The sequence below is a fragment of the Trifolium pratense genome, linkage group LG2 (genome assembly GCF_020283565.1).
Source record: "Trifolium pratense cultivar HEN17-A07 linkage group LG2, ARS_RC_1.1, whole genome shotgun sequence".
In the NCBI taxonomy this organism is placed as follows: Eukaryota; Viridiplantae; Streptophyta; class Magnoliopsida; order Fabales; family Fabaceae; genus Trifolium; species Trifolium pratense.
In genome coordinates, this window is record NC_060060.1 from 23,148,247 (window position 1) to 23,163,479 (window position 15,233).

Genomic DNA, 15,233 nt, shown 5'->3' on the forward strand with positions numbered 1-15,233 from the left:
CCTAACCCAAGTGCTGAACATGCTTCTCCTGAGCGTATTCACACTTGTGCTCCCAAGCCAGCTACTGAATCACCTACTCTCTCTACCATTCCCAATCCTTCACCCTCATCATTCAACACTTTTAGTAATCTATCCACTCAATTTCATGAAGACTTGCTTAGATTATCTACAATAAAGGACAGGTTCTTAGTTTGTCCTTCTGATGTGGACCTCGAAGTATCAAGCATTAAGGCAAGGATTTGCAATGCTTTGGATGATGCTGCTGCAAAGGTTAAGGCTGTTATTGGTAAGCGGGATCTGGAAGGTATAAGCTTCATGAGGAACAGTCTGGCTAGGGCTGAGTTGAAAAGGTTAACGCCATTCAATCATGAAGAGCATGAGCGTGCTAAGCTTGTTGCTATAGCTGCTGCTGTAAGGCGTATGTCTAAATTCAAAGATTGCTGGGTTGATTCTACACTTCTGCAACGTCTTGAGGATCAACGGATTGAGAATGAACGTCTGGAAGAAGCTGCTGCTAGAGTTGCTGAGTTGGCTAATGAGCTACAGAATGAAGATGCCACAGAAGAGGATGTACTGGTTGTGCTTGCTTCTCAGAATCAAGAGGATGTGCTGATGATAGATTATCCAGAGGAAGGAGAACCCTCTGATAAAGGCAAGGCACCTATGATTGAAGAACCAGAACCTGTGATTGAAGATCAAGCTCCTGCTATGGCGGATCAGTTGCAGATTTTTCAAGAAGCCCTGAGGGAACAGCAAGAAGGTCTAGAACGTCAAAGAGTTGCTCAAGAGACATTGGAAACCAAGGTGGATGGTTTAGTTTCCAATGTGGGATCTTTGAATGATAAATTCGACCAACTCTTAGCCTTTCTTAAGAAACCCTAGGATTCTGTGCACATGTTTTTAAGTTTTCTTTCTTTATTATCTGTTTATCCTCTGAACAATTTTCTTTTTAAGCTATGTTTGTTTTATTAATTATGTGGTTTGTTTTATATTCTGTTTGTTTTGCGTGTGATTATTTTTCTTGGTTAAATTAGAACATAAGAACACAAGATGCTTTCTAAAACAAAATTTTTTATTAATGATATGATAATGTTGAGTACATTGGTAAAAAGAAAAAGAAAAAGACAACCTAATCCTAATCAGATGGATAAAACTCAGAAGAAATCTCTGATTTCTCCTCAGCATCCTCTGATGAAATTTCAATGGGATCTGGGTTTTGCTCTTGTTCTTCTTCTTCTTGTTCCTCTTCTGGAACATAGCTAGCCAAGAACTCAACATAGTCAGCATCATCTTCATTCTCTTCAGCTTCAGAGTCTGATGAGATGATTATTATCTCAGCATCTTGTGATTTCTTGTTGTCCTTTTTATCCTTCTCTTCGTCTTCGCGCTTCTCTTCGTTCTTCTTTCTCTTAAACTCAGCGATGCGTAAGCTGAATCTTTTCATTATTCCTACCTTCTCTTGCTTCACTTGTTTATTCTTGTTTTTACGTGAAGCAGGCATGTTAACTCGTTCACTTTTTATAAACCTTTGAGCGCGTTGGTTTTCGTTTGTAAATTTAATTCACCTTTGTAACTACCACTCTTCTTTCTTTGACTGTCTTGGTTTTATAACTTTGTTTTACTTTTTGATAATGACAAAAGGGGGAGTAGTTACGCATTAATTGATATGTTCCAAAACTGAAACCACGCCTTTTATCTCGCTTTTATCTGTTAAGTTAAAAGTTGTTATTTTTAAGTTGTTTTACGTATTTCAAGGTGGAGACTAAGTTAGTTGAAACTAAAATAAATTTCATAAGTAAGGATAAGTTAAGAGTGCAATTTTAACTTAGCCTTATGAGACTTAGGGGGAGAGCTTGCAAACCTCTCACTCTGAAGAAAGATATGAAACTTATTTTATTTCAAAATTATCTTAATCTTATACTAAATTAATATATCATGGATAAAACATAAAGTTTAGACTTTATGGAGTATCAATCTTAGGGGGAGCTTGCAAACCTCATAAACCTAAGAGAAACATGATAAGTTAATTTAACAACAATTGTCAATTAATACTTATGTTTGTCATCATCAAAAAGGGGGAGATTGTTGGAACAAAATTGATTTAAAAATGTTTGCCCCTAAATCTATAAAGGTTTTGATGATAACAAAGTATTAATTAACAAATTGGAAGGACTAAAAATTTATTTTAAGTGCGCAGATATAAGCACCATTTAAGTCCTGAGTGGAGTTCAGAGGATGTGAATTCAGAAGTTCACAAGTGCTCAGAAGATGTTGGACTTCAGAAGTTACAACCTTCAGAGGATGAAGACTTCAGAACTTCATGTCTGTCTACAAGCTTCATCAAACTCTGAAGATCTCGTTGATAGCTGTGAAGATTCCCTTTTCTAGTCAACTCTTCTACCAATGAAGAAAAGGACCTTTCAAGTCTGATCAGTTCAGCTACCTCTGTTTTGTCTGTCCTAACTTGAGAACGTGGGTCTTCAGTTTTGTTAGCTGAATAAGGAAAGTCCACTCTGCAGTAGTCAAAGTAACTGAAACTCTTTCTCAGTTTTGGATACAACCAACTGCATCAAGACAGACTGCTTGAAGACAAAAGGTTATCAACTCCAACGGTTCCTTTTGCAACGACTCTTTTCTAGTGGTATATATACTAGAAGATTCAGCTAACAACATATAATTACAAAGAATTGAACGTGCGCTGAACAAACTCTGAACTCTGTGATATACAAGCTCTGAACCTCTATCTAGTGTTTTTGCACTTTAGCCAAATACTCTGTACTATTTGTATTTGCTCATTTTAGGTTCATCTAAGAGCACTTGTATATTTTTATATACTTTATTCTTAAGTGTGAGACTTAAGCTTGTGTGCTTAAGTGTGAGACTTAAGCTTGTGTGCTTAAGTGTGAAGTCTTAAGCTTGTGTGCTTGAGCATTGTTTGAGAAGTCTCTTGCTTGTGTGCTTGAGCAGGTGTAATCTTGTGTGATTATAGTGAACTCCCTTGGAAGTGCAAGGGGACTGGACTACTCTCGTTTTGTGAGAGGAACCAGTATAAATTGCTTGTGTGATCTCTCTCTCTCTCTCTTTAACTTGTTATTTATTGTGTTACTTTTCCGCTGCTAACGTAGTTGAGTTAAGAACTTGAAAAAGTTTTAACTTAGCTAAAACACAATTCAACCCCCCCCCTTCTTGTGTTTTCACACCTTCAATTTCTCTTTAAGGTCGATTTTGAGAAGGCTTATGATTCGGTTGACTGGGGTTATTTGGATGCTGTCATGGGGAGAATGGGTTTTCCGACCCGTTGGAGGAAGTGGATTAAAGAATGTGTGTGTACGGCAACAGCTTCGGTCTTAGTCAATGGTAGTCCGACTGATGAGTTCCCTGTCGAGAGGGGTTTACGGCAGGGGGATCCGTTATCCCCTTTTCTTTTCTTGTTGGCTGCGGAGGGTCTACATGTGTTGATGGAGGCCATGGTGGAGCGCAACCTGTTCACGGGGTATAGTGTTGGTGAGCTATCACCGATGACGGTGTCGCACCTTCAGTTCGCCGATGATACGTTGTTGATGGGGACTAAAAGTTGGGCGAATGTTCGTGCTTTGCGGGCTGTCCTTGTGTTGTTCGAGTCTATGTCGGGCTTACGGGTTAACTTTCACAAAAGCATGCTGGTTGGGGTTAACATCCCTGATTCTTGGTTAGGTGAAGCGGCGTATGCTATGTGTTGTAAAGTGGGAAAGATCCCTTTCCTTTATTTGGGTCTTCCTATAGGGGGTGATCCGAGACGTTTAGGCTTTTGGGAACCGGTTATGGATCGTTTAAAGAAACGTTTATCGGGATGGAGGAGTCGCTTCCTTTCTTTTGGTGGTCTTCTAGTTCTACTTAAATCTGTATTGACCTCTCTGTCTGTCTATGCTCTTTCCTTCTTTAAAGCTCCCTCAGGTACTATCTCTTCTATTGAATCTATTTTGATTAAATTTTTTTGGGGGGGAAGTGAGGATTTTAGGAAAGTATCTTGGATTAACTGGAAAACTATATGCTTACGTAAGGAGTATGGGGGTTTGGGGGTTAGGCAGATGAGGAAGTTTAATTTAGCCATGTTAGGTAAGTGGTGTTGGAGAATGCTAGTGGATACGGAGGGTTTGTGGTTTCGAGTGTTGGCAGGTCGTTATGGGGTTGAGAGAGGTAGACTGTGTGAGGGTGGAGCGAGTGGGTCTACGTGGTGGAGGGAGGTGGCGCGTATTCGGAGTGGGGGAGGTGAGGTAGGGGAGGGTGGTTCAGAGAGCTTGTTTCGAGAAAGGTGGGGGATGAGTCCGACACTTTTTTCTGGACTGATCCCTAGGTGGATGGGATCTCTTTGCGAGAGCGGTTTGGGTGGCTGTTTGACTTGGCAGAAAACAAATCGGCGACTGTGGCCGAGATGTTTATGCAGGGTTAGGAGGCTGGAGGGGAGGCGTGGGTGTAGCGGCGTCGGTTGTGGGCTTGGGAGGAGGAGATGTTGGGTGAGTGTCAGTCTTTACTTCTTACCATCTCTCTGCAGTATCATGTTTCAAATAGGTGGAAGTGGCAGTCTGACTTGGACGATGTTTATACTGTTCGTGGTGCATATCAGCTTTTGACGACATAGGATGTTGTGACTTTGGATGCTGCGTCAGGTCTCATTTGGCATCGACAGGTTCCTTTGAAGGTTTCCATTTATGCTTGGCGTCTCTTGCGGGATAGGTTACCTACCAAAGCAAACCTGGTTACTCGAGGGATTTTATCTACGGTGGATCATCATTGTGTTTCTGGCTGCGGAGAGGTTAAGACAGCTCAACACTTGCTCCTTTCTTGCAGCACTTTTGGTGCCCTTTGGTCTCTTGTTAGCTCCTGGATTGGCTCTTCTTTGGTGATTGCTCAGACTCCTTCCGATCATTTTGTTCAGTTTACGGATTCAGCAGGTGGTCTTCGAGCACGACGTTCTTTCATGCAGCTCATATGGCTTGTTGTTGTGTGGGTTGTGTGGACCGAAAGAAACCACAGATTGTTCAGAGGTTCAGCAAACTCAGTACATCACATGTTGGACAAGATCAAGACTTTTTCGTATAGGTGGTTGAAAGCAACAAGTAGTACTTTAGCTTTGAATTGCCATAGTTGGTGGTCTAGTCCTATGCTTTGTTTGGGCCTTGTTTAGTTCCTTTCAATTCATGTATCTTGACTTTTTGTAACCTTTCTTAGTCTTTCCTGACACGTCTTGTGCTGGGAGGATGATTTGTTCATATATATATATATATATATATATATATATATATATATATAGGGGGCTGCTAATTTAGACCCAGTTGGGTCTAAATTAGCAAGGTGCACCTTTTGAGTTGGACAAAAATATCCATTTTTTTAATTTTTGAAACAATAAAGCAAAAGGGGCACTTCTGTAAATTTCCTCTATTTCACACGCACCCCCATTTCTTTTCCCACCCCCAGGACACGTGGCAAGCTGTAAGCCACAAAAAACAGGCGCGTGCAACACACGCACGGGGGGAGTGAGAAATTTTTTTGCATTGCATGGGACACGTGTCACTTCCTGGTGGCTCGCCTATTTTTTTCCATTTTATACTTTAAACTCGATTATTTCGTCGTAAATTAATTTTTTATTTTTTAATTTTTATACCAAAATTCATAATTTTTTTTTCTCTACAAATAGAGACTTGGTTTGTTTGATTTGGACACCGAAAAAAAAACACAATTTTTCACTACTTTAAACTCGATTATTTCGTCGTAAATTAATTTTTTATTTTTTATTTTTTATACCAAAATTCATAATTTTTTTTTCTCTTCAAATAGAGACTTGGTTCGTTTGATTTGGACACAGAAACAAAAAACTCAATTTTTCACTACCTTAATCTCATCAAATAACTAATAATCAACTTACTGAAACCATTTTACCAGCAAAATGGTTTCAGTTTACAACTCTCTGAAACCATTCTACCAGATAAATGGTTTCAGAAGCAAACACAATTAAATAATTACTCACTGAAACCATTCTACCAATAAAATGGTTTCAGAATACAACTATGTGCAACCATTCTACAAGGTAAATGGTTTCAGAAGCAAATAACTAATAATCTACTTACTGAAACCATTCTACCAGCAAAATGGTTTCAGATTACAACTCTCTGAAACCATTGTACCAGATAAATGGTTTCAGAAGCAAACACAATTAATAAATTACTCACTGAAACCATTCTACCAGTAAAATGGTTTCAGAATACAACTATGTGCAACCATTCTACAAGCTAAATGGTTTCAGAAGCAAATAACTAATAATCAACTTACTGAAACCATTCTACCAGCAAAATGGTTTCAGATTACAACTCTCTGAAACCATTGTACCAGATAAATGGTTTCAGAAGCAAACATTAGTTTTTAATTATCGTTTTATCTCATTTAATTAACTAAAAATAGTTTCAGGTCTCCAAAAATTTCATAAAATATACCAAAAGTTCCAGAATATTATCTACTATTTTCCTGGTATAATGGTTTCAGTGGGTTGGTTGAGTTTAGAACACACACGTAACGTATTTAGTAAACAATAAAATGAGATTAAGGTAGTGAAAAATTGCGTTTTTTTTTTCGGTGTCCAAATCGAACGAACCAAATCTCTATTTGTAGGAAAAAAAAAATTATGAATTTTGGTATAAAAAATAAAAAAAAAAAATTAATTTACGACGAAATAATCGAGTTTAAAGTAGTGAAAAATTGCGTTTTTTTTTTCGGTGTCCAAATCAAACAAACCAAGTCTCTATTTGTAGAGAAAAAAAAATTATGAATTTTGGTATAAAAATTAAAAAATAAAAAATTAATTTACGACGAAATAATCGAGTTTAAAGCATAAAATGGAAAAAATCAGGCAGACCCAGTCATATGCTGACACGTGGCTGCCTTATTCAAAAGTAAAATTTTCTCTCTCCAGCTTATAATCTAGTGTGGCGCAGACAGGATGGTAGGATGATCTGGGCTGTCTGATCAATCAGACAGCCTTAATGAGATCACATCTTGGCTGTCTGATGGAAATCAACGGTCTGTAACCATGGTCCGTCCGTACACGCGCGACACTGGATCCACGTCTATTAATTTTTAAGAAGGTGGGGGCGCGTGTCATTATTTTTTTTTTTATGTAAAATTACAGAAATGCCCCTGTTGCTCTATTCTTTCAAAAATTAAAAGAATGGTATTTTGGTCCAATTGAAAAGGTGCACCTTGCTAACTTAGACCTAACTAGGGTCTAAGTTAGAAAACCCCATATATATATATATATATATATCATTTTGGCTTGTTCAAAAAAAAATCATAGCATTATTATTATTTTCCCAACCATTTCACATAGAAAAAGCAAACATAGTGAACCGCAAACCATCCGCCATTCTCCGTCGTTGAATCCATTATGTAACTTACTACTCCGTCCCAAAATATAAGTAAAAGGAGGTCAACAAAAGTGAATGTATCTGGACTAAATTTTAAACCAAATACATCAACTTTCATTGACCAATTTTTGCTTATATTTTGGGACGGAGGGAGTATGTCCTTATGTTTTAATGTTTTAAGCTTTAGATCAATTCTTTATGAGGTTGAAAATCTCTTCTAGGATCATTTGAACCAAACTCAGCACAAGTACAAATAGTCAAATAAAACAAAATAATTTTATGAAAAAAATAAGGGTATGATAACAACCACTAGTGTCGTGTCTTAACGAGCTCTGTGGCGTCTCCAACTAAAAATAACTGTCTACCTTTTCAACTTGTATTTTGGTCACTTTTTCATTTTGGGAGTGACTTTTTTCCCACATTTCACATTAACACATGTTTTTGGAAGTTTATATTTGGACACATATTTTATCAACAAGAAGTGTTTTTTTTTTTTTTAATCGTGTTTTGAATTTGCACTCATCTTCTCCCTCACGTCAATACTTTCTATCTTAGGAATTCTTGTTAAGCGAGAGTTTAAAATCCTAGCACGGTTTCTCTAGTAACGGATGACCTATTTGGTTAGGAACCGGTCTTATAACGAGGATACCGACAGTAGGTTGTATGTTTGAGATTGGAGATCGGTTCCACCATCATGGGAACTGACGAGGAGGAAAACTGGAATTATGTATCAAGCAGACATCAGAGAAGAAGGGACCAACGTCATAACAAAATCGACATAACGACATCACGCAGAGGGGACAAGGTGAATATGAATTCACAAGTTACTTTTTTCTTTACCGACTTCCGAGAATCTTTCGGGCTAAGGCTATGGCCAACGTCTTTCAACATTATGGGGACATTGTAGAGGTTCGGGTTTGCTCGCTTTGACAAGATCCTCCTACCTAGGACCAAAATATATAAAACCCAAAATTATACTAGCTTATAGTTTATTTTGATAATTTAATTCAATTAGCTTATAACTTATAAATTTTATTCCAATTTTACTAATATTATCTTATTTTAAAAAAATTAAATATTTTCTTATGGCATTTCATATTTATATGTTAGTTTAATTGCTTTGATCCAATACTACAAATTTAATTAGTTATCTACTATTTTTTGACAAACAAAGTCAAAGTTAGATTATTATAAAATTAAATCATCAATAATAGACTACAGTATGAATTAATTAATATTTACACTAATACTTAAACTAATATATGTACCGAGAGACGGACAATCATTAATAAGCAACTGTAAACTAATATTTACATTAATATTTGTATGAATATGTATACGGAATTATTTATAATTATTTATAATTTTTTTAAAAAATTAAATAAAATTGGGCTAGTGTCATAGCCACACCACAAAGCTTTGAAGAGATCCGACCTCCGTGATGTCCCTACTAAATTAGTTTTTTTTTTTACTCAAAACAACAATATGCATTCATTCATTCAAATTCATACGAATACATCAATCGAAATCATTAAATATTCAATTTTCCTAAAAACTAATAAGAATGAATATGCAAACAGACTCACATCATCCAAGTTAATAGCGTAAAATGACCTAATGTCAATTCATATAACAAACTTCAAAGCTATAATTGCATGGTATGTGAAAATTGGAAAGAAAAAAATATATATAATTACATTTAATTATTGGATGTGAACACAATATTAAAATGACATAACATAGAGTATGATATCATTTGGGAATTAATCCAAAACAAACAACACAGAAGAATGAAAGAGGAATGAAGAATGAGTAATTTGAGAGAAAATGATTTATTGAAAACTAAGCAGAATATGTTGATTGCATTTTGACTGCTTCTTAGAACACCATGAGACTGGTGCATTTTGAAATTTAAACAAATAACCACTTGTACTCCTCGTGTCTACCTTGTCTCCACACCAATCAGCATCAGAAAATCCATTTAATTCAAATTTCACACTATCTTTTGAATATGGAAATAACACACCATAATGTATTGTGCCATTGATGTATCTGAGTATCCTCTATAAAATAACATAAATTATGCTATCATAAATAATATTTGTTAGATCTTTTTCTTTAACAAGAAATCATTCTAGCTTGTCTGCAAGATATATTTGTGCACTGACTTTGATGTTGTTCACCATTCAGAAGGAAACTTACACCTACATATGCCATGCTTATTACACACAGGAATCCGGCGAAGCACGCAAACTATTGTTTCACAATCAGAGTTATTTTCACATTTAACATTTTCTATAATGAAATAAATAGAAGATAAGAATATTACTAATTAAAGAATGGACCAAATTATGTAAAAAGTAAAGAAGAAATTAAATTTAAAAAAGAAAAATTGCTTACCACCGTTTATTGCAACAAAAAATAGGAAAACAAAGAAGAACATCACATAAAAAAATTTCGTAAGTTTAGCCATATATTACCGTCCTCTACTTGTAACATATTGAAAAGGAATTGATCACTTAAATTGTATATCACACAAGTTTTCTTTTATTATATAAATATATAAATTAAATAGGTTTTAATTAGCACACTTAGTAATATGATTCTTAACTACATTGTAAGCTTGTTTTTCTCCCTTTAACACACTTTTTTTTTTGACGCAAAGAAAACTTATGCCATTTCATTCATAATAATAGTAGCAATACAATGAGGGATTACATTAAAAGTACTGCGATAAGCATGGGATAAAGCTGCTCGTGCGAGTGCATGAGCGCTACCGTTTGCTTGACGCCTAGTAAAAACGACTATGAAGTCATTATAGTGATGAAGTAAGGTTCGACAATTTTTAATGATTGAACCATACTCCGATTGGTTGATACTCATCTTGTTCACATCATCCACAACAATCTTACAATCTAGTTCAAACACAACTTTATTATAACCCAAGCTAGCAACCCATTGTATACCTTGATATAAGCTCCACGCTTCTGCTTCCTGTGCTGTCATTACCACATCTTCATGTGCTGTCATGGCCAAGATAAAACTCCCTTTGTCGTCGCGAAGACAAGCTCCCATGCCTATACGTTGCTCATGAGCAAATATGGCTGCATCAAGGTTGCACTTGACGAAATTTAGCGGCGGAGGTTGCCATGGTGTAACTTGGACCTGTTGTTGTCGTAGGTGGGCTATGTCAGCTGGTTGACGCGCCTGCTGCCAGGCCTGGAGGGTACCATTGGCGCGGCCAATTACCTGTGTCGTGCTCTCAGTTTTCTGCTCCCATAACTGCAAGTTTCTTTTGCGCCATAAACTCCAAGATATCATAGCAAAAGAAACCAATTGTTGAGTGGTGAAATTGTGCCAAATACGTTTGAAAACATCATTAAAACCTTCAGCATTTTCCATTAAATTTTGCAACGCATTCCACAAATTAACTTGTCGCCAACAAGTTATACTATCAGCACAATCAAGAAATAAATGCCAATTATATTCTGTGTATCTATGACACACAACACAATTAGAATCACCATGAATTCCTTTGCTCATTAATCTTTGCCTATTAGGTAGACAATCCCTTCCAAGTCTCCAAAGGAAATTCTTGACCTTGGGAGGAATAGGTAAAGCCCATAATTGTTGCCAATCTCCTTCCACTTTCCAAACATCTCTGTTAATCATCACATCAACACATACTCTATATGCACTTTTTACTGAATATATGCCTTTTTTATCAAAGCGCCAAATAATCTCATCTCTTCTTCCAAGGTTAACAAGTGGGATCTTCAAAATTTCATTAGCATCTCTATCACAAAATAACTCAATCACACGATTTCTATTCCAACAACCTTGATTGACATCAATTAAGTCACTAACCTTTGATAAATTCTCAATGTTGAGGATGGGAGTAATGATAGTTGGGTTGTCTTCATTTCTTAACCAAGGTGTATGCCATATAGGAACCGAAGAGCCATTGCCAATTCTCCAACGGTAACCTTCCTTCAACAAACGTCGGGATGACCAAATGCTACGCCAAACATAACTAGGATTGTGCCCCAAGGACGCTCCCAAAAAATCCCCATTAGGATAATATTTAGCTTTGAAAATTCTTGAAACCATAGCATCGGGGTTGGTTAATAATTTCCAACCTTGCTTTCCCAACATTGCCAAATTGAAACCGAGGATACTTCGAAATCCCATGCCTCCAAATTCTTTTCTCATAGTTAGTTTGTCCCAACTCATCCAACGGATCCCATGCTTCCTATCTCCCTTCGATCCCCACCAAAAGGAATTTAACATCTTCTCGATATCGTCACCTATGGATGATGGTAACAGAAATACACTCATGCAATAAGAAGGAATTGCTTGAGCCACTGATTTAATTAAAACTTCTTTACCTGCTTGAGACAACATCTTGCTACTCCATGAAGAAATACGGTGCCAAATTCTATCTTTGATGTAGTTGAAAATTGATTTTTTACTTCTCCCTATCATAGAGGGAAGACCAAGATATTTTCCGGTACCTAAACACTCTGTAACCTGAAGAGTATTGGACAAAGCAGTTCTCAAGTCATGTGGCACATTTTTGCTAAAAAATATTTCAGACTTCTGCATATTAATCATCTGTCCCGAAGCATTGGCATACACATCTAAAATATTTTTTAAGGCATTTGTTTCAGTATCATTTGCTCTGAAGAAAAGAAAGCTATCATCAGCAAATAGGAGATGACTGACCGCTGGAGCCCTACGACATACCTTTACTCCATGCAACAAGTTATTTTGTTCGGCCTGTTTTATCAACGATGTCATACCTTCAGCACATAAAAGGAAAAGATAAGGTGATAAAGGGTCACCTTGCCTTAGACCTCTCTCTGGGATCACTGGTCCAACTCTATCATCATTCATCAGAATATGATATTTGACATTAGTAACACACATCTTCATCCAATTAATCCATGTCTGATGGAAACCCATACTCCTCATAATGCTAAAAAGATAGTGCCAGTCAACACGATCATATGCCTTGCTAATATCTATCTTAAGTGCCACTTCTCCTTTTCTGCCTCTATTTTTACACTTCAAGTAATGGATGATTTCTGATGCCACAAGAACATTATCTGTAATGGATCTTCCTGATATGAAGCCTGATTGTTCAATAGATATGCATTTGTCAAGGACTTGCTGCAGTCGGTTAGCTAAGGCTTTCGACAAAATCTTGTACACAACATTACACAAGGAGATCGGTCGGAGATCCTTCATACTACTAGGTTGATCACATTTGGGAATGAGCACAATATTAGTGTCCCCTAGAGCATCCGGAAAGTAACCATCATGAAGCCATTTGTTGCAAGTATTCACAATCTCACTACCACATAAAGACCAAAACCGTTTATAAAATGCCGGATTCAAACCATCCGGTCCAGGGGCTTTGTCCGAATTCATTTGGAACACTGCGTCCTTAAATTCATCTGCGTTGAAGGGAGCAATAAGCAACTGGTTGTCTTCTTCAGTTAGGCGTGAATGCACAACTTGAAGCACCGGGTCCACATCACATGTGGTGGCCTTAAACAGAGCTGAAAAATAATCTACACCAAGAGTGCAAAGACCTTCTTGAGTATTCACTTCAATGTTATCATCATTTCTCAACTTTGTGATTTTATTTCGCTGTTTTCTTGAAGTTGCTGCAGCGTGAAAGAACTTTGTATTCATGTCTCCATCTCTCATCCAAAATGTCTTAGCACGTTGTTTCCAAAAGATCTCTTCTTGAATCAATAAAGAATTGAGCTTTTCTTTTAAAGTAATCACCTCGACATCTGCTTCGTGATCGTTCAGCCCCTGCAACTCCTCTATTTTCTTTTTACAATTATTAATACCTTCTTTGTACCGCTTTCTAAGAGCTCGGCCCCAATTATCGAGCTCCTCCGTGCACGCAGCAAGTCTGTCCAGCAACGGATCAGCAAGGTTGCGCTTCCAACCATCATCAACAATACTGGGCAGCTCCGGTTCCACAAGCCAAGTGTTCTCAAATTGAAATTGTCGCTTTTTATACACAAATGTTTGTGGTTCGGTGCATAGAAGCAACGGAGAGTGATCAGACGCCCCAGATATCAAGTTCTTCAAAATGCAATGAGGAAAAAGACTCATCCAAGGTTGAGTAACAAGTGCCCTGTCAAGTCTTTCTTCTACCACATAATTTGTTCCCATTCTCCTTGACCACGTGTAAGAATGCCCTTGTAACGGAACATCAATAAGCCCACAATCACTAACGGCTTGTCTGAAACCATTGAATAGCCATGTTGGATGAGGAACATCACCTCTCTTATCATCATTTGAGAGGATATCATTGAAATCCCCAATTATACACCAAGGAAGATTTGATTGTTGTGAAAGCATGCGAAGAATATTCCATGATTCTCTCCTTTGACCCCTTTGAGGAATACCATAGAAGCCTGTGAGCCTCCATTCTTGATTGCTATCATCTTCTTTTACAATGACGTTGATAAAATTTCGTGAATAGTTTTGGATTTCACAAAATCTTTCATGCCTCCATAATATAGCTAGGCCTCCACTTCTACCTTCACGATCAACAGAGAAACAAGACTCATAATGAATAATACGTCGCACCTCTTCAATTTTATTGGCGTGACAAATAGTTTCACTAAGAAAAATAATATCCGGTTTATGAATCCGGATTAGGTCCCGTAATGCCGGAACTCCACTCGGGTGACCCAAACCCCGACAGTTCCAACTCAGAATAATCATTGGATGAGGATGTTCATAGCTGTCGGCAACTCCAAGCTATGCAACTCATTTGAAGGGAAAGCAAAACTCCTTATTGAAAGGAAAAACACAACTCCTTATTAAAAGGGAAAAACACAACTCCTTATTGAAAGGGAAATCATAACTCCTTATTAAAAGGGAAAAACACAACTCCTTATTGAAAGGAAAGCCAAAACTTATCAGTAAAATCAAGCCAAGAACAAATGCATAATCCAGGAACCAACATTCTTCACAAGCAATTTATCAAACATTTTGAGGGCATTCTTCACAAGCAATTTATCAAACAGTTTGAAGGCATAATTACTATAATGAGAAGGCTATAGCTCCAACAGGATAGAAGGAATGATGAACATTGAGACGAGAGGAGAGGATGCAGTGGTAGAGAGCACTCAAACCTTGAGTATGTAACTGAGATACTTACTATCCCATGAGGGCCACAAATGAGAAAGTTGCACTCACATGTCAAGAGAAGAAGAAGCAGCAGCTATGCAAGAAGGTATGGATCGGGATCGAGATGAGAATTAAACGGACTTGCTGAGAAGGCGGCGGCGACGTTACTCCCCTTTAACACACTTAGGAGATAAACAAATATTCATTTATAAGAAATAATTTATTCTTTTAACCGCCCTTTTGTTATGGTTAAGATTTTAAAATTAAAATACAATTATTACTCATGAATTTGTAAATGGGCTTGATGTTTGAAGCTTTGGAAGTGAAATTTTTTAATACTCCTTAGCTTTTGAACAATCGGAAACTTTGACACCAAGTAATGGCTGGGAACGTTTTCTATTTGTATTTTATGTAAAAAAACAAAAAACAAACTAGTGCCAAAATATTTTGAGAAAATGAATTTCATTTTTTTTTGGTAAAAAACAACGGAGGTTATGATGAATTTTCTTAGAAAAATTTAAAAAATATTTTTCGTTTTGATAAATTTTACAAACAGTATTATAAGTATATCTTGTTGTAACAAATGGCCAATCTATTTTATTATCACATGCCAAGATACTTATATAGTTTGAGTACAATGGGCCTAGAACAAACTACACAACATGAGCTTGAGCATAA